This window comes from Cavia porcellus, unplaced genomic scaffold (assembly GCF_034190915.1).
Source record: "Cavia porcellus strain 051 isolate PalLab524CR breed Dunkin Hartley unplaced genomic scaffold, mCavPor4.1 scaffold_9, whole genome shotgun sequence".
NCBI classification, from domain to species: domain Eukaryota; kingdom Metazoa; phylum Chordata; class Mammalia; order Rodentia; family Caviidae; genus Cavia; species Cavia porcellus.
The window spans coordinates 45,369,936-45,391,074 of NW_026947492.1; the positions used below are offsets into that span (position 1 = coordinate 45,369,936).

A 21,139-nucleotide genomic window follows, 5' to 3' on the forward strand; every position below is an offset into this window, starting at 1 on the left:
TCCTTCTTAATGGCTGAATAGTATTGGTTTGTGTAGACATACAAAATTTCTTCTGTCCATTCAGCCATTGATTTACACTTTTATTCCTACTGTGAGTATTGTAGCAATGGTTGTGGAAGTGCAAATATCTTTGACATACTGATCACATTGTCTTTGAACATATCTAGTAGTTTGCTAGCTAGATAAATTTCTCCCTCTTTTGTTATTTCTTTGTGTTTGGAACTGCCATACTGTTTTCTTAGTAGCTATACTAATTTACATTCCAACCAAGAGTACATAAATTTTCCTTTCTCTACATACTGGTCAGAAATTGAACTCTTCCATCTTTTTTGTGATAGCTTTTCTTACTAGATAGTAAGATGGTATACCAGTGAGATTTTGATTTGCATTTATCTGATATTTAGAATTTTTGAATATGTTTTCTATATTTGTGACCATATTTATATTTTCTTTTGTGAAATGTCCATTCTCATATTTATAATTGGATCGTTTTTTGTTCTTCTACTGAGTTGTTTCAGATTTTTATTTGGACTATTATCCCGTTGTCAGTATATAGATTTCAAATATTTTTCCATTCTATGTTATTTACTTATTATTTTCTTTGCTGTGAAGAAGCATTTCATTTGGGTCTAACTTCATATGTATATTTTTGCTTTTGTTTCCTGTGTTTTTTGTGTTTTTTATCCTAAAAATCCTTGCCAACTCCCATGTTTTCTTCATGTATTTTCTAGTATTTTCATGGTCCTAAGGTTTTTAAACTAACTCTATAATATATTTTGAGTTGATTTTTGTAGCAAGGGAGAAATAGGGGTCTAGTTTTATTCTTCTGTGTATGGATATCCTATTATCCCTGTACTATTTGTTTTTCTTCCAAAACATGTTTCTACTATTCTTTATTAAAATGATGATTTTGAGAATCCTGGGATAATAAAAATGACTAATGATTTCAATAGTAATTTTGATTTATTGAACAATTGTTTTACACCCAGTGCCGTGTGGACAGTTTTGACATATATCATCATGGTGTTTATTTCTTCAACAACATTGCAAGAAAGGCATTAACGTTAGTAGCAGATCGGGTAGGTCATGTAACAATATGTGCCTGGTGCTATTCTAACTAATTCTCATGTAGAAACTCATTTAATATTTAGAATAACTTTACAAAGTCTGTTTTATTGATATCCATATCTTACAGATGAGGAAACTAAAAGGCAAAGAGAATGAGAAGCTTATCCAAAGTTAAAAAGCTTGTAAGTTCCAAGTAGCAGAATAAGGATTCAAGTCAGGCAGTCTAAACATGGTAGATATCCTTAGTCATAAGGAGGTGGTACTCTGTAATGAAAACATTCCCATTAAATTATCCATGGAAAATAAAGCAGGCAATCAAAAAATGAAACTTTTGATAACTGTCATTTATACTAAATGGAGCAGTAGGAATGAAACCCAAGTCTGTAGAGTGTGATTCTTTTCATGGTGCAAAATGCTTCTAATTATATATTTTGTGAACATACACACATGTATACACATACACACACACAGACACACACATACAATGTGAAGCTATGCATAGACACAGGTAAATATAGGCCATATATATATATATATATGCATAAGACCTATAGTTTCCTAAGGTAAAGTCATTTCTTCAGCAAAGTTTCTAAGAGGAAAAAACCCAATTATATCATTTATGCAGTTTTACTTCTTTTGTCATTTATATTTAACAATTTTAGTCAAGGCCCACTGACCAAAATCTGAAGTGGAAAAGTATCAATGCATCAAAGTGAAAGTCTGCATTCATGTTATTGCTTGTTAATGCATTCATGTTAATTCAAGGTGGACACAATATATACATTCACGTACACCACATTTCTGTTAAGAGTACCAGACAATACTCAGTCATTTCCAGCATCTTCACTGAAATAGCCCTAGTATGCTAAGCATCAAAGTGTAATGTGACATTAACAGCTTTTTTTCTTTCTTTACTTAAGACTACGTGGAGATTATGATGGAGAACCTCAGCATGCTCCTGATATCTTTACAGACAATGAATTGTTTCATTTGGAATGAAGTCTTTATTCCAGATAATAGGATTATTGCTTCTCTTAATTCATATGGCTTTTTAATGTAAGCTCTAGATAGTACATATAATTTCATAAAGAATTGACATAGTCTAATAGGAATTCAGAAAAAAATGAAGGAATTATTATTCTTTCATCCAATAACCAGCATTAGAATCTAAAGTTCCTCACATTAACAGTTAACAGGTGCACAAAGACTAATTCTGCCAGTGAATGTTCCCGACACTGCATTTGGAGTTAGAATGTCCTTTAATTCCCTTGAAGCTCTAACAGTGCTCATCTATAAAAATCACTAGTTTCATTCATCACCCCAGATCACTACTGAAACATTTCCCTACTATTCTGCATCCTTATCTGGCCAGCACATGCTGTTTCCACCTCTGTTCAAGAATTAGGAGAAAAATAGGCAGGTTAGTTTGGTGCAAACTATTAAAAGGAGACAGAAAAAAGTGAACAGACAAGAACAAAATAATAAAAAGCACAGATTTCAGCTACTAAAGTTTGAATATATTCTGTATACAATTTGATAAGGTGAATAATGTGAAAAAATTAGTGTATAGGAAGATTTATATGGAAGCGCTGTGCAGAGTAGATATCTTTTAGAGAGAATATTTGGAGGGAACAAATACCTATGGTGTGGTTAACTACACACCTAATATAGAAATGAGATATTTTCTGTGGTCATGACAAAGAAATCAAAGAAGGCCACAAATGTTTCAAAATCAGGGATGATACAAGGCAAAGGGAAAATTCACTCTGAGCTAAAGTGCTTATTTTTTTCCAATGAAGAGAAAATATTCCATGCATGCCTATGATTATTTATAATGTACAATTATAGAAGCACATGGAGCAAAAATACACAAATAATTTATGCAATAATAACACTAATATCATTGGAAATTTAAATGAGAAAAAATATGATGTATTTGCATCCAGACTAATGAACAAAGAAGAAAAAGTAAAATATCTATCAGAAAACAAATGCAACTGAAGCTGACAATTTGACATTTTGATCACCATACATGATTCTGACTATTGGAAAGATGAAGCCCTGGAAAAAGATAGATTTAAGAGTTGAGAAAAAGATTATTTCCTGTGTGTTTGCCTTAATATACCCACCCACATATTCATTCTATTTTCATTTCCTCTGTACCCCAATCTTAATCTGTAGCCCTTTCTTTTTTCTACTCCTCCACTCTTTTATTTCAATTCAGGAAAACTGACAAATTATTCTTCACAAAGGCTAATGATTTAAGTGTAACTCAAGTTGGAATTAAAAATATGAACTGTCACGTTGGGTTGAAGGAAAAATTCATTATTCTGTTCGTATTGAATTTTAACTATGTAAAAGGAGATAATATGCAGGAAAGGATCCCTGTTTGCTTTGCTAAGGAATGATCTATAAGATCGGGGAAGATCAGTGAAGTCCCTTCTGAAATAAAGACTAGAAGAGAGTAAAATGCTGAGATCATCTCTGGAAGAGTTGGAAATACAAAACAAAGCTAAGAACAATAGTGACACCTGTAAAGTCTGTATAAATGCCCCAAGTTGTTAATATATTTTGCCTGTTGCCTTCAAGTGATCTGTAGTAAGAGTCATGAAATAGGAAGGACTAAATTAAGGAACAGCAAGGAAATCAGGAGCTTTGAAGATGCATTTTCCCTGGAGCATGAGTTTCAGGGAGAGGAATTCTGAATGATGAAATGAACATGAAAACCATATCTGCAAACTATTTGGGCTGAAAATTCCTTGCTTCTTTTCAAAGATCAGAAAATAGTTGCCCATTTTAAACCTTTCCTTCAACTACGTGCTCCCTCTTAAACAGAATAGTTTTCTCTCCCATCACTTGGGTTATCAGGAATTCTTACTTTTCTTCTAAAAGTGGGTCTTGCCTGCATCAGTGAATCAGTGAGGGTTTAATTTGTCATTTTCTATTTGTACCCAAGACATCTGGACATCTCTAGTTGTTAGAAAACGTTAGTAGATGTAATCATTCAAAAATATAAGAATTTTTGCCAGCTGTGGTGGCACATGACTGTAATCCCTGCACTTGGATGGCTGAGGCTGAAAGATTACTATGAGTTTGAGGCCATCCTGGGCTACACAGTGAGTTCAAGTCAAGCCTGAACTGTATAACAAGATCCCGTCACAAATAAATAAATATATAAATGTAATATGTAAATATAAATTATATACAAATAAATTATACATTATATTATCATATAATGTAAATTATTCATTGTATAGTATATATAATATAAATTTTATATATATATATAAAATTTGGTAGTAGTGATTTTCCTTAGAAAAGAGAAGAGTTACTCTAAATGTATAAATCCCATATAGCATACATCATCAAATATGAAGGCTTGAAAAAGGTTCTCATCTAACTCAAGAGTTGATAAATACGTAGGTTAGTTTTACTTCAGTGTTAGGTTTGTCATCTAAATGGACTTTGGATCTTTTACCCTCGTTACACAGAACAGTTGTACTTGTATCTGCTTTGTACGTTGAAATTTCATTAAAAATTTAATTGGAAAAATGTTCTCTTTCCACTTTTATAAGGACAGTGAGAGGAATACTATGGCACCGCCTCTCTTTACAACAAGTATTACTGGTAAAAATTATGAAAGCCCCAACAGCTTCTGGAAATTGTCCTAGGACATGCAGCAAATTACAAAACTTATTTAAGAAAGTCTGTTACACATTTAGAATAGTGACAGTCTATAGTATTTGATAATGAACCTCTCATTTCCTTTCAGTTGACTAGATTATGTTAAACTTGTAGATTAATTCAAAGAACACTGCGCAAAAATGAAGCCTTCCAACCCAATGAAAAAGAAACATCTTTCCATGTATTTAAGTTTTATTAAATTTCCTTCAATAGTGTTTTGCAGTTTTCATTACATAAACTTTGTACTTATTTGTTGAAACTTATTTCTAAGTATTTTATTATTTTTTCTGATGCTACTGGAAATGGATTTCTTAATTTTGTTTTTAACACATTTATTGTGAGCATTGAAACACAGCTGATCTTTCTGTAGTGAATTTTTCTAAGTTTGAAAATATACTGATGTCATTTGTTTTACTTTTTCAGTAGATTCTTTGGGAGTTTTTAATTTAAAAAAGTTCATGCCATTTACACACATAGTTTTCTTTCATTCCAGTGTGGACAATTTTATTTTTTACTTTACTTTCTCATTTTGTTGACCAATAATCCTGGATAGAGCATCCAATACTTTGTTAAAGTGTCAAAAGCAAACATTTTTGATTTATTCATATTCATAAAGGAAAAGATTTAAGTTTTGATCATTAACCATGATGATAGTTATGGTCTTTTCATAGATGTTCTTTACAAAATTGAGATAGAACCTCTTCACTCCAGCTAGATGAGTGTTCATTTTATAAATTATTGAAAGAATGTCTTTTACTGCAGCTACTGAAATGACCATGAGTTTACCCCTTTATTACATTAATATAGTGTACTGTATTAACTGATTTTAATATATTGAACCAATATTGTTTCTGATAGGTAAATCCTACTTGGTCTCAATGTAAACACTTTTATATTCTGACAGATTCTGTAATCTGGTACCATTTCTCATCAACTCCATGGACTCTAAATTCAGGAATTTAACCACCTATGGATTAAAAATATTAAAGCTAAATTGTCTGTATTGAAAATGTGCTGACTTAATTCTTGTCATTGTTCCATGAACAAAATATAGTAGAACAACTTTATATAGTATTAACATTGTATTAGGAATTTTAAATGGAATGACACACAGCAGCAGAATTCATCGTACGTTTGATGACATCTTGTAAAGACATAAAGGAGGATTTCTAGAACTGCTTCAGAAAGGTTAGCGATAGGTTCAAATAGGTTAAGTGCCTCAGATAGGTTAAGTGTATTCAAAACAAGAGGCAGTATTTCAAGGGAGATTAATGTCAATGTGGCTTTTACTTTAAAATATTAAAAAAAATTAAAGTCACTGTCTATTTTGATTGTGTTTGTAATTTTAAAAAATTCATTATGAATACACATCTGAAATTACTCAAACTATTACTGGATAAATATATCAACATATGAAAAGATATGCTCTATGATTAATTGGGATTTATCCCAACATATCAATGTTAGTTAACATAAAAAACTACTAATTTAGCTACCTATGTTGGCACATGCCTGTGATTCCAGCTACTTGGGAGGTTAAGGCAGAAGGACTTTTTCATAATAGTCTGGAAAACTTAGATTGCCTCAAAATAAAACACAAAATAAGAGCTGGAAATGCAGCTTATTGCTCCATGAGTTCAATCACTATTGTCTCAAACAAAGTAATTAATGTACTTTCTTATCTAAATAAAGGTCAAAATTCATAGAAACATTCCAATAAATGTAGAGATGTCATTTGATAAACATTTAAATTCCTTTCTGATGAAGTCACCTAAAAATTGGAAATAGAATGGAATTTTTCAATATCATAACAGCATTCATGAAAAATTCACCATTAATATAATTCATAATGGTGAAATAATGATGCCATCTATCTAATATGAAAAATGGACAGCCACTTTCCTATTTATATCCAGAATTTTGAGTGAGGTTTTAGCTAGGGCAATAGGACAAGAACAAAGCAAAACAAACAAACAAACAAACAAACAAAAATAGATAAAAGTTTAATGCTTCTAGTGGTGGAAGATTGGTCGAGGGAGTGGATGATTCTTTTAAAATGTGATGTCTTTTGCAGTGAGAGATATTTACCAGATTTCTTGTGCTTATGATTATACAACTCTCTGAATAGCCTAAAAAACTAAATAGTGTATTTCAAATGAGTGAGTTATATGTTCTATGAATTATATCTTACTAAAAAAAAGACACATTCTTCTTATTACTAGAAAGGAGACATATAAATCTAATCCCTACATTTTACTTTAGAAGAATGCAAAACAACAGGAATTTGGTTAAAGAGATGGAGCTAATTGGTAGTAGACTAGAAACTAGAGCATAGGTCATCAGCTTTACTGTTTTTTTTTTTTTAAGTCTCCTAGCAAGAAGTTAACTGAATACATTTAAAGTTCTATATGCTGAGTAGGAACTGTTTTCTTTATAACTCCCACAGAACCTCTACAGCAAATGTTCTTAGTTCTAGAAATAACAATAATCTTAGAGTAATCTTGGGATTTGGAAAGTAATGTGTCTAAAATTACATTAATGAGAAAAATCAAGACCAGAAATTAGAACACAGTCCATCTAATTCCTAAATCTATTAAGATTTTTTCAAAATCAATGGAATTAAAGAAAAGAATTATTTTAATTACTAGTAGGAGAGGTGCAGTTAAACAGGAATGGACTATATTTTCACAAAGCTAAATATTTCTATGATTATTCATTGGGTTTTGTCTGGCAGATGTGCCCAGAAATTGATTGAATGACAGTTTGGAAAGAAAGAATTTGGGGACACAAGTAAAATAAGACTGATCCTAGTTTTAGTAAGGAACTCAGGGATCTAATTATGTGCAACATTCAAGGAATGTGATGGAATCTGTTTTAATTTAGTCTTATTCTACTCCCAAGTCATGACTACTTACTATTGGTCCTATTTGCAAAAATTTATCATTTGAAATATTTTACATTTAACTACGTTAGGTACCTCACTGTAGTCCTATATGATGATGTCGTTTCTGAATCCTTTCTGGAAGTAGCTAATTTAAAGTGAATTCTATTATTCAGAGCCAGACAAGTGACTGAGATTATGGCCTTGGGTGATCTGCCTTCTTGGCATTCTTTTCTCATCAGTAGAATTTTAGATAGTGCCAATATTCCTGGGGGAGAAAATTGAGAACAGATAGACACAATACTAATGTTTATCTTGGGGCTTGCACATGGGTATTTTTAAAAACACTTATTTATTTATTTTATGCAACAAGGATTAAGAAACACTTTTCCAATAGACACATTGTGCTGGATCTAATTTTAAAAAGTGCTTCAAACATTGAGCAGAAGATTCTAAGTATCTCACCACTGAATAATTAATCTAAAAATTACCATTTTATCAGTATTTCAAGAACCAACACTATCATCCCTTCTAAGTTTCAAAATGAGTTAGGCTCTACCTTTCACTTCAGAGACTGACATCAGGCTCTGTAGAGTATAACTAAATTCCTGGATATATCAGCATCAGGCTTCTACTCAGAGATCTGAATCCCTGACCTGTGAAGCTCCTTTTCTAAGTCTAACTGAAATGTTACTTTTAACAGGATAGTTTTCTTTCCCCAGAAATATGAATTTAAGGTTTAAAGTTGTTCCTAAAGCAATTAAGATATAATATCTCTTATTATTTTATTTTCCCCATGCATAGGGCAGTAATCCTTCACAATTTTTACCTTTATCTTATTTTAATTTCATTTTTTCTTAAAAAGCTAATTTTCTAATATTCAATGTCTTAGTTACTCTTTTCTCATTACTGAGACAAAATATTCAACGTCTAAAATTAAGAAAAGTTTAGCTCAAAGCTTATGGAAATTTCAGTCCATGCTTAGATGAATCCCAAGCAGGGTAGTGTGGCTAAGAGGCAACAGTTTATGGTGATGGAAGACTGCAAAAATAAGAGCAAAGAAGGAGAAGCAAGTCTCTTTCTTCCCTTAGATTGTATACCCTTCCTTCCCTACCAAGGGTGCAGCACTCACATGGCTAATTTCAGCACTAGACAATGAACCAATCCTGAACTGTATGTAGATTCAGTTACTCAGGAAAAGCTCAACCACTATAACTGCATGAGGCTTTAGGGGACATCCAGGTATAAATCATAATATCCATTAACCTATCATTTTTATTATATTATCTCCATTAAAATATCTATCATTGTTTCTATTTTGTTTTACTTAAATTTAATAGAGAACACACACGTCATAATCCATTAAAGTATGGAAAATTAGGCTCTTTTGAGCTTGTTGCATATGAGATAATGTCTTATTATCATAGAAATCAAGAAAAACATTCATTAATTATAAAGCATACTTTAATAATATTAAAGTTGAGAGTATAACAATAACGCTGCTGTTCAGTTAAAAAGTGACTATTTTCAGAAAATTCTAGTCCAATGGCTGAATTGTTTTTGTTCTAACTTGGAAAAAAATGTTAATAGCGAAATAAATATATTTCTTGGACAATCAATTTGAAGAAGACACTAAAAGAGAAGAATTTTTTGAGTTTGAAATAGTTTACTTGAATTTTTAGGGAAGAAACTTTTCCAGAGGAATATTGCTATGTAAATGGAAACATAGTTTTGTAAACTATAAAAAGAGATAGTCCAGAATAGTGAGCAATTGCATGTATGTGAGTGTAAAACTGACTTGTTTTTGAGTTGTAGGACACATTTCAGGCATAATATCAAAATCATACAAATAAAATGGAGCAATATTATTTACTGTATTACCTAGATTATTAGGAGGGTATGTGAAAGGCTTCCTATAAAATAATAGGTCAAATTTCTATCATATAATAATTCTCAATAAATGACAATGATTTGTAATTAATATATTTTAGATGTTGGTATAGATGATTAAAAACAAAATGAAGTGAAAATGATTTGGGTATGACAACTGTGTTAAGAATGCTTAGATAAGAGTTAAGAGGAGACTAAGTTATTCCTCACCTATAAATGTAGAGTAATTACATCTACCCAATAAAATTCTTCTAAAGATCACATATCTATTATAGTTTCTACTGCACAGTAGTAATTTCTCAATCAATAATCATTTCATTTTTCTTTGTTCTATCTTTGTGTGTACTTCCAAGAGAGTAGCAAGAATTCTACCACCAAGTCAAGCTGAACTAACGCCAAACAAATAACTTGCACTGAGAAGAATGTAATGTTGTTCCAACCCAGAATTGTACATTGATAAAAACCAGAAATTTTTCCAATGGTAGGAAAGAGACATAAAATTTGCTCATACTCTAAAACTCCACTAATAAAGATGGTTTAAGTGTCATGCATGGAAAGAACAAGAAGTCTACTCATATTCTAGTCTGCATAGGGTTAAGTATCATACTTTCTAATCACCAGGGGAGGGGCAAAAGCACTGAAAGCTCCTCATTCCTGTGTGTTAGTTGCATAAAACAGCATAATATTGAGAAGCAAGGCCCTGGTGCCACTCTCTGGGATGTGCTCTGGCTAGTTGTATTGGTACCAGAATTTCTCAACTCCATGCAACCAGGTTCAAGGACTTGGTGCCATGCACTGGGGGTGCATCCCTGTTAGCTGTATGGAGGATCTGAGTTCTGCCCAGCCCAATGTCCCAGCATAACTAATTGGGGGAATACCCAGCCAGCCTCACAGTTCACAGAGGTACTGAGCTTTGCCCAATCCAGAGCCCCAAAGCTACTCGTCAGTGAGGGAACAGCCTAGCCAAGGGGCTCTGAAATTTTAAGCTCTGCTCATCACAGTGCAAGGCCCCGACACTGTATTTTAGGGGGTGTACTCTGGCTAGCCATGTAGATAGGATACCAGAGGATCAAACCTCTGCGGAGCACAGTGTTCCAGTGTAATACATCAGGAAGGTTCCTGGCCAACTTCACAGGTCCAAAATGTAAGTGATGAAATGAAAGAGTAAGATGCTGTCTCAGTCCTCCAGCCCACCAAAAACAAAACCAAGAAACACTGAAATGGAAGACACTGAAAACTGCACAACTGAAATTTCTGAAATGATAGTACTGAAGTAAAGGACAAAATCCATGAAGTGATAGAACACATCAGATTAGAAATAATATCACAGATAAAAAAGCAATGACAAACATTATGAAAGAAATGTTGATCTAAAGCAGATCTAGATAAATAAATAGAGAACATAAGAAAATGATGGAAACCCTGAATGAGCAATATAAGTGGTACAATTCATGATACAATCAAAGGGATATTAGGAAATTAAAATTTCCATTGAAAGCTGGCCAAACTACTTGAATGAAGCTGCAGATAGACTCTCAAACAAGATGGAAGCTTATGATCATTAAAGAAAAGATTCCCTAAAAATAACAAGGAACCAAGAAACAATTCAATAGCTGCAAAATGATGCAAAGAGAAACAATAGAAGAATTATAGGCATCAATGCAAAAATCAGGGATCAAAAAATGACATAAGAAGACTACTTACAGAAGTTATAGCAGAAAATTTTCCAAACATGGTAAAATTATCTGGTATACAGATAAGTGAGGCATATAGTATCCCCAATTAGCTGTAACCAAAATAAATCTTGGCCCAGATATATAATAATTAGGATCTCAGAAATTTAGCACAAGAACAGAATACTAAACTCTGTCAGAGAAAAGAAACAATCACCTATGAAGTAAAGCCTATGAGAATCTTAGCAGATTTCTCAACATAAACCTTCAAGTCAAGAAGGTCTTAGAGTGAAATATTTCAAGTACTCAAAGAAAACAACTTCCAACCTAGATTGATATACAATGAAAAACTATCCTTGAAAACTGATGGAGACATAAGGTACTTCCATGACAAAGAACAATTAAGAAATTCATGAGCACCAAAACAACACTACAGAGAATACTGAAAGACACTAGAAAGAGATAAAGATAGATAACTACAATTCTGAGAACAGCAGAAGGAAAACACCAAAGAGGGCAAATAATTAAACAGAAGAAGTAGAGAACCAACAACAGAAAGATAACATGACACAGGTAAGTGAGTACAGATCAGTTATATCCATCAATGTAAATGATCTGAAGGTAATATTATAAAGAAACAGATTGGCAGAGTGGATTAAGAAATAAAATACAACAATATGCTGGATAAAAGAAACACATTTAACTCAAAACGAAATTCATGGACTAAAAATCAAAGCATGGAAAACAATACTTCATGAAACAGGAACCCAGAAAACAATGAGAGTATTTATTCTCTTTGCAGATAGTGTGAACTTATCAAGAATTATCTAAAGAAATAAGAAGATCACTACATACTTGTTAGGGAAAAACTTCAATAGGAAGAGATTACAAACATAAACATATATGCATCAAATATGAGAGCACCCAACGATGTAAGACAAATCTTAATAGAAATGAAAAATCAAATAATCAAATATACAGTTATGATAGGGGACCTTAACACCCCATTGTTACAAAAAATAGATCAATCAAACAAAAAAATTAGCAAAGAAATAACAGAACTGAATGAAACTTGTGAACAAATGGATCTTAGTAGATGTGTACCAAGTATTCCACCCAGCAACATCAGAATACACATTCTTTTCAGCTGTTTATGAGTTTTTTTCTGAAACGGACCATATACTAGCTCACAGAATGTGCTTAAGTAAATGCAAAGAACTGAAATAATCCCTTTCATATTATCTCATCACAACAAAATAAAATTGGAAATTAATGACAAAAACCTCCAGAAGAACCTCATAAACACATGGAAATTAAATAACACTCTCCTAAACAACCAATGGGTCACAGAAGAAATTAATATTTACAATCAAACAAAAATTCAAATACAACTTATTGGTACTTGTGGGACACAATGAAAACAGTTTCAGGGGAAAATTCATAATGGCAAATTCCTGGATCAGAAAGGAAGAACATACACAAACAATCTAATGCTGCACTTCAAACTTCTAGAAACAGAAGAGCAAGTCAAGCCCAAAGCCAAAAGAATGGAGGAAATTATACAAATCAGAGCAGAAATCAATGCAATTGAAACTAAGAAAACAATACAAAGAATTAATAAATCAAGGAGTTGGTAATTTGAAAGAATAAATAAAATTAAATTGATAAATCCCTAGACTACTCTATCAAAAAGAGGAAAGAAAAAACTCAAACCCATCCAATAAGAAATGAAAAGGGTGAAATCACTACAGATCCCATGAAGATACATAAGATCGTCTATACCTACTTCAAAAATCTTTACTCTCATAGGTTTGATGACACAGAAAAATGGATAGGTTCCTAGAATCATATGAATTACCAAAGCTGGATCAAGAAAATGGAAAGCTGTTGAATAACCCAATTTCAGTTAATGAATCTGAAAATGTAATTAAAACCTTACCAACAAAGGAAGGCCCAGGGGCACAGCTGAATTCTGTAAGCAATTTAGGAAAGACTTAATGCCAGTACTCTTCAAACTTAACAATGAAATTTAAAGGGAAGCAACTCTCCCTAACTCATTCCTGGAAGCAAGTATTACCTTAATACCAAAACTAGAGAAGGAACTAACCAAAACAAGACAATTGCAGGCCAGTCTCCCTAATTAACACTGATACAAAAATCTTCAATAAAATACTGGCAAATAGAATGCAACAAATCATCAAAAAGATTATACACCATGACCAAGTGAGATTTATCCCAGGAATGCAGGAGTGGTTCAACATACGCAAATCAATAAACATAATATATCGTATCAACAGCGCCAAAGACAAGAATCACATGATCATCTTAACATATGCACAAAAAGCTTTTCACACAATCCGATACTCATTCAACATAAAAACCCTACAGAAAGTCACGATAGACTTTCTGTAGAAAGTCCACATAGAATAAACCAACACCAACATCTTAATAAATGGACAAAAATTGAAAACTTTCACCCCAAAATCAGGAACAAGGATGTCCATTATCATCACTCATATTCAATATAGTTCTGGAAACATGATACAGAGCAATTAGACAAGAAAGAGAAATAAAAGGAGTATGAATAGGAAAGGATGAAGTTAAACTGTCATTATTTGCAGATGACATGAAACACTACCTAGAAGGCTCACAAAACTCCATGGAAACACTAGTAGATGTAATAACCAAAGTCAGTAATGTAGCTGGATACAAAGTCAACACTCAAAAATCAATAGCATTACTATATACAAACCAAAATTCACTGAGAGAAAATAAGGGAAACCATATCCTTCACTGTAGCATCCAAAAAAAAAGAAACACTTAGGAATCAGTCTAACAAAAGAAATAAAAATCTATTCCTTGAAAGTTATCTTACTCTGAAAAAAGAAATCGAAGAGGATTTCAGAAAATGAAAAAACATTCCCTGTTCATGGATAGGAAACTCTATCCAACTGCCTTGAGTTAAATTTCAAAACTTGTATTTGGAAACACGATCAACTTAACTTATGTAAGGAAAGATAAAATTGTATAACATTAAAAAGAAAAGTATTTCTGGATTTGGAGTCAGGCGATCCCAGTGAAATTCCATACTGACTTTGATACTTAGAAACCCACTCCATTTCCTCAAATTTTTTTCAATACAAAGACAAATTATTGTACAGGAATATCTCCATTATTAGATGAGAAATCAAAGGATTAGTTTGTATGTGTTGATTTCCTTCTGAATCTAAAGTTTATAATAACCTTGAGCTTGGACCTCTTCAAACTTCCTGCAGAGCAGGCTAATTTATCATGGTCCAGTTACACAAACCTCTCTGTCTGCTGAACTTTTAATTTGTTTTGATTTCAGGATTTGCACTTGCTTTTTCTGGATCAGCACTTGATTTAATTATAAGTTATAAAATTAGGAGAAGTGCAACTTCCAAATTTCAAAGTCTGGAAGGCATTATTTTTTATCCAAGTGTTACCGATTGAAAGTGCTACAAATTTATCACTGACTTACACTGGATTCTGTTTTTTTGTTGCACTCATTCGTTAATGTTGCAGACTTACAGGATCTAAAAATTATACAGGCATTTTAGTTCTAGCCATGGACAGGCCCAAGTCCTTAAGTTCTGCCTTATCTTTTAGGTTACTGAGATCAAAATCTCAACTTCCAAAGTTAGATACAGGTCTGAGTTTAATGCTCCAGTTTTCAATTTCTTTTTATTTCAAGAATCCAACTAACTTTATTATTTTGAGAGATAGCTATGCTTGTATAATAAATTTTACTATTACAGTTATCAGCATTTTTATGTGTTCATTTGAAGGAATTTTTTTCAGATTCTCTTATTCTAATATCTTCCTGCAACAGAAAACCATTCATCAACTTTAAAATTGTGCAAACAAAACAAAGTAAATTTTTAGAATAAGGCAAATGCAATAAAAAATAGATGAAACGTCTTTCTGTTTTGATCACTCGTGGGAGGGTGACAGCATCCAGGGAATTAGAAGATCCAACTTCTCTATTTTGCGGTGAAGAGAGAGGACCATTAGCTGTGGTGACATCACTGATGGTTTCTCTCCTAGCTCAGAGTGCAGCTGCCACAGAGGGGACAGTGTCCACTTCCCCCGGCCTGTACTGCAACACTGAGTGTGGACAGCTTTTATTTCAGTAATTGAACTAGTGTGGGAAGATGACTAATTTCCAGAGAGCTTACAGAGCAGGGATTGTTGTGGGTTAAGAGTTTTTTCAGTGTTATTTCCATTTCCCCTAACATTGTCCTTTTGCTTTAATAAAAGAAAATCCTGCAAATCTTGAAGTTTGTTCTCTTGCTTATCTATATTCTCTCTGAGAATACCTATTATACATTTTTGTCCTTATTCACTCTTTTGGTTTCTCATGCCAGAAAATCAGTACAGTATTTGCAAAGGTGTGTCCAATTTATTTCACTTAAATGTATGGACTCACGGTGCATCTATTTTGCTGGAAATGTCTCACTGAGATTCCATCTCACTCCAGTAAGAATAGCGATTATTAAGAAATCAACCAAAAACAAATGCTGGCAAGGGTGTGGTGAAAAAGGAATCCTTCTCCACTGTTTGTGGGAGTGTAGACTGATGTAAATACTGTGGGAATCAGTGTGTAGATTTCTTAAAAACGTAGGACTGGAGATTTCATTTGACTCAGGCATTCCATTCCTGAGAATCTTCCTAAAAGAATTAAAAAGTCTCAAACTACAGTGATATATACCTATGTTTATAGTCACACAGTTTTTCTTGGAAACAACCCAAGTGTCTATCAGCTGGTGAATGGATAAAAATGTGGGGTTTTTATGCAATGAAGTACTACTACACCATAAAGAGGGATACACTCAACAGATTTCTAAGAAAATAGATATATCTTTCCTTTATGAGTACTATAATTTTTAAAGCTTTTCAGTGTGCTTTTTAATTTAACTTTTTATCAACTTTTTAGCAAATCTCTTGAATTACAATCCCAGTTGCTTGTCACTTACTGAAGAAAAACCTCTAGGAATGTTTTTTTCCTTGTTTCTTATTCCTCTCAAAAGATCCCTTGCCCTTTATCTATTTTATTTTATCTCAGTGGTAAAATCTTGTATCCAACCTAACATTTGTAAAACTCATCTTGTCATTATTCTATAACAGTTTGAATTACAGTCTCACTGCCTATTATTGGTTGAAATATGTTCTTCCAAAATTCATATGTTGAAATCCATTTTTTGGTTTGGGCTGCACAAGGAATCAAACTCAGGACAATGTGTTTGCAGGCAGGCACTGTGCCACTGAGCTATAACTCTATCCTAATCCTAATCCTAATCCTAATCCTAATCCTCAGTATCCCAGAGATACAAATAGGTTCTTTAAGGAGGTAAGAGTAACATCATTAGCATGAGCTCTATTTAACTATGATTGAAATTGTTAGAAGAAGTAGGAAAGGGTATTGACACACACAGAGGGGTGACTGGAAAACACAGACAATAGTGGCCATCTGCAAGTCAAAAACTCAACTCTTCTAGCATTGTATCCTGGTCTTCTACTTCCAGAATTGTGCAAAAAATAAGTTTCTGCAGTGTAAGCTAGCTGTGGCACCACGATAGTAGGAAAACCATATACTACCCTACAGATAATGTGAGTATGTAGGAAAGATAATATGTCTTATTCATGACCTCCTGAATTCGCACAGGAACAGGACTTTCAAGTAAAGTAGAATCAAGTTTAAATTTATTGTCGTTCAATTAAAACTACTGAAACTCTGGGCCATTTTAAAAAATCTTTCCAAGTGTCAATATTTAGGCCTTTAAAAAGGGTGTAATAAAATACATATAAATATTTTGCAAATTGGAAGGAGACCAGGATTCAAAAAGGAGGCAGCAGAGGGGAGGATGACATAAAAAGAATTAAGACGTTGTATACATGCACCAACTCCCCACAACAAAGGTACTCATTGTGCACTGAAACATGTACTTGTAAAAGTTTGAAATGACATATTAAGAATGAAGAACATAAGATATAAATGGAAATGTATTCTGTGTTTGATAGGAGGGAAATAAAAGAGTAAGAAAGTTATCACTGCAAAGTACCACCTTTCCATTAGGGTCTTCTCAAAAACTCTCTTTTGATAATTTTTCCATTTTTTTTGTTCTTCTTTCTCTTTATGTTTTAATTTTCAAACATCCTCTGTCTTTCAAAATAATAAAAATTTCAAATTTCAATATTTTCCTTTGACCTCATGTCCTTTTCATGTTTCCCATTCTTTGCTACCTATCTGTTAAAAATTTTGAAAAAGTTGTTCTTCAAAATCCATTCCAGTTTGGCCTTTCTTTCATGTTATCGAATCTGCTGTCGTCCAGGTCACAATCCACTTGTCACAACAACCAGGGTAACTTTTAAATATATCCACTTTCTTAAAATTATTTCAATACTTAGATACTATGGCTGGAATAAGCGTTTACAAAGGTCTATCTGTTAAAGTTTGGTCCTCAGCCCATAGCACTTTTTGTGCATATACGTGTTTAATGGGGGTGTAAACTAAAAATGTGGAGTCTTATTATGATTTGAGTTTGGATGTTTACCCAAATCCTCATGCAGTCACGGGGGCAGGCTCCTAGAATTTGTGATTAATTTCAGGTCCAGTGCTGGGATTATGGATGTGAGTGCTATGGCTACCCTAAGGATGGTGTGACCTACATACGATATAAGGGACAGAGAGTCTTCTCTCCGCTGTCCTCCATTTTACTGTTTACTGTTGTTGCTTTTACTGTCTTTTTCCATCATGAACGGATGCCTTCTGCTGTGTGTCACTCTGCCTTGGAATCAGCTGACTGTGGATTGAAAACACCACAAAATGTGAGCTAAATAAACCTTTTCTATCTTAATTTCGGGATATTTTGTCTCAGTAATGAGAAAAAAGTAACTAACACAAGTCTAGAATGAAGTCTTTAAGTCACTGAAGACTGGCGTGTGATGGGAATTATTTGACCGCGCTTCCTTTTTCTTCTCTTTTTGTATCAGAGCCAAGGAAGTGGTTTTGCTCCTTCATGCATTGTCACTATGACGTGCTGCCTCACCACAAGTTTCAAAGTACAAAGTCAACTGATTGTGAATTGAAACCTCCAAAACTATAAACCAAGATGAATCTTTCTTGGAAATGGAAAACTGATTAATACACCAGACTAAATTATTTAAAATCCTTCCATTGTACTTAGGGCTCTGCTATTGTCCTTAACATCATCTTGTATCAGGTTCCCCTGTATAAAGCAAACACTTTTCTGCCATAAAATAGTTCATTTCTGCTTCCCATTTCCTGAAATGCATACCTTAAAAGATGTCTTACAGTTGGCTCCTTTTAGCAATGTCAGTGTCAGTCTACAGCCCTCTTATTCAGAGAAGACAACTACAATAAGCATCTCTTAAATGAAACCTTCTCTTCAGTAATTCTTTATAAGTGTATAATGCTTCATTGAATTATGTATTTACTAATTTTTCTGTCCTGGTTTACATTTACTTCCTGTACCTCTACTGGACTACATCTTTCTGGCAAAGACTTTGTCTTATAATTGTGTACTAAGAACAGTGGCATGCATTTATAAAAATATAATATTAATAATCAAAACTACAACTTCAGAAAGCTACTAAGATTAGTAACATTTTATAGTTAGCAAAAGGAAGGCTTAGGAGAGAATAAATAGCATGTTAGAGATCATATAAGTAGACGAAGCAGCTTTGGAATTCAAAATGAGGCATATCTGGTTTTTAAATCTGTGATCTTCATCATATGATTTCTTTCCTGCTAGTCTCCTGATTACTGACCTTTTGATTTTTTTCTCTGTCCCACTTAGATCTTATATTTCATGCTATTTCAGCAGTTATGACCTTTGGCTCTCTAAATAATTATGATGAGGACCTTTCCTCTTGTCATAGTGCCTTTGCCTTCCTTGGTTAAATATTTTTCACACTATCCTGGGACCTTATATACTATATTCCTCCTTCTACTCTGCGACAAACTGTATCTCTGGATGGGTCACCCACTCTTAGCACCAATTTCCTTATTTGTAAATTAGGGAATTTTGATCATGGTCTTTAAATTCTCTTTCAGATTTAGGAGTTCAGCCAAACACAAAAACTCACATTTCTTTCTTCTTCCTATACAATAAATTTATATACTTTTAGATTATCAATATTTTAAGTTAAGCCAGTTAATTTCCCCAGTACTAAAATCCATTAATCCTAGAAGAATTGGGAGGTTTTACATATTGTTTGAATATTCTTTAGTTTGTTAATTGTAGTATGTGACTTTTTAATACTTGATAGAATATCTTTAAATGGTATTTTACTGCACAATGAAATATTCTTGATAACCTCTCGGATGATTGATTATCTCAGAATTATCAGCTACATGATACTTTAGCCAAATAAGTATGTACAAGTATTTAATGAATAGCTCCTATTTGCCACATTCTATGTTAGGTATCAGAGACAATCAAAGCATAGACCTTATTTGCGTGAAGTTCTAGATTTTCTGGAAGAGACAGATAAATCCATGACTCCACCTTAAAAATGCTGCTTGGTCTGAGAGTTAAATATAACAAAAAGAACAGCTGTGCGAATGTGGGCAAATAGGATGATATAAGTACTACTTGTTCTAGGATATTCATTCTCTTTCAGATAAAAATATTAGGGAGCATTATCAAATCTTGTCACAGTCCAACAATGTGAAAAGAAATCCACAGACAGTCTGGTTACCCTCTGCCATCCCATCTGATCAGGAGAGCAGTCTGTAAGATATTTCTGTTTCGTGAGCTCTGTTCTTTCCAGGACCCTGAGATTTCTGCCTTTCTAATCAAGTGTCAGCCTTACATTATCAGCAGGGACGCAATCTGCTGTTCATTCCTGAAGCTTCAGGGAACTGCCTTGCTCCCAGCCGTCTGCTTAGACAATTTCTGTGCTGCCAAGTTGGCAAGCATCTGGCTAAAGGGCATGTGGGTCGGGGTACTATCTTAGGAGGGTAGCCTGAGGGAGGAGAGGAAGTAAGTTCAGCCAAGAAGTCACTGCAGGAGATACAAGTAACCTGTAGTTCCGGAATAAGGCAAGCTAACTACTCTTGGAAAGTATTGTTTCAGATTTGCAACTAGCCAAGTTCCCATACACTCAAAAGACAGACAGTGGAGAATTGCTGAGGAGTTATCAACACTACAGAGCACTTAGTAAAACATAAAAACATTCTGCATGCTTTTAAAAATTCCCTTGTACTCTACTCTGTCTATGAAGGTTATTCTTTTATCATATCTCATAGCGTATACAGTGTAAACTCACATTCCTTTGAGGAAGATAGTATGACAACCATCATCTTACAAATGAGGAAATAGGTTCAGAGAGGTTCAGAAACTTCCCCAAGGTTACACAAGGAAAATCAAGCAGCACTTGTTCATGTTCATGGCATTCTGACTGCAGCACATGGTTCTTTGCCTGCAGGAATTCTCTTCACACTTGGCACCCAGGGTTATGATAGTGAGCTGCTAGAGGTGGCTGTCATGTCCTCCTCTTTCTGTGTCATCTCACTTGGTCCCTCAGGTTAGACTGGAACATACTAGTCTGAGAAAAATGTAGTGTTGGCTTCATCCTCACAGTACGACACACAAAGAATATTTAATGTTTATTCAATTCAAATCAATGAATGAGTGCATTATGTAGAGGTGTGCTTGTTAATGCCCACGTAAGCTCTTCTCAAATCGTTAAGTGTAAAGTGTTTATAGAACCCCTTTCTACTGTTATGACTTTTATCCTCAGCATGTCATCCAGCATTGACCCTTTACTTCTTTCCAAAGAAAAATCTTCCAAAGAAATGTATCAGTGTAAAAACTCCTGGTACCACTTCTAAAACTTTAAAATGGGAACACTGCCGGTCACTGTGTAACATACAACAAATTAGATCATATGAAAG

At 33.5% G+C, this 21,139-nt stretch overlaps 1 protein-coding gene across 1 annotated transcript in view; it reads right to left on the reverse strand.

Annotated features, from left to right (window-relative positions):
* The window catches only part of Tyr (tyrosinase), a 76,856-nt gene that overhangs the window by 23,855 nt on the left and 31,862 nt on the right, over window positions 1–21,139 (reverse strand). The gene's annotated exons all lie outside the window — the stretch shown is intronic.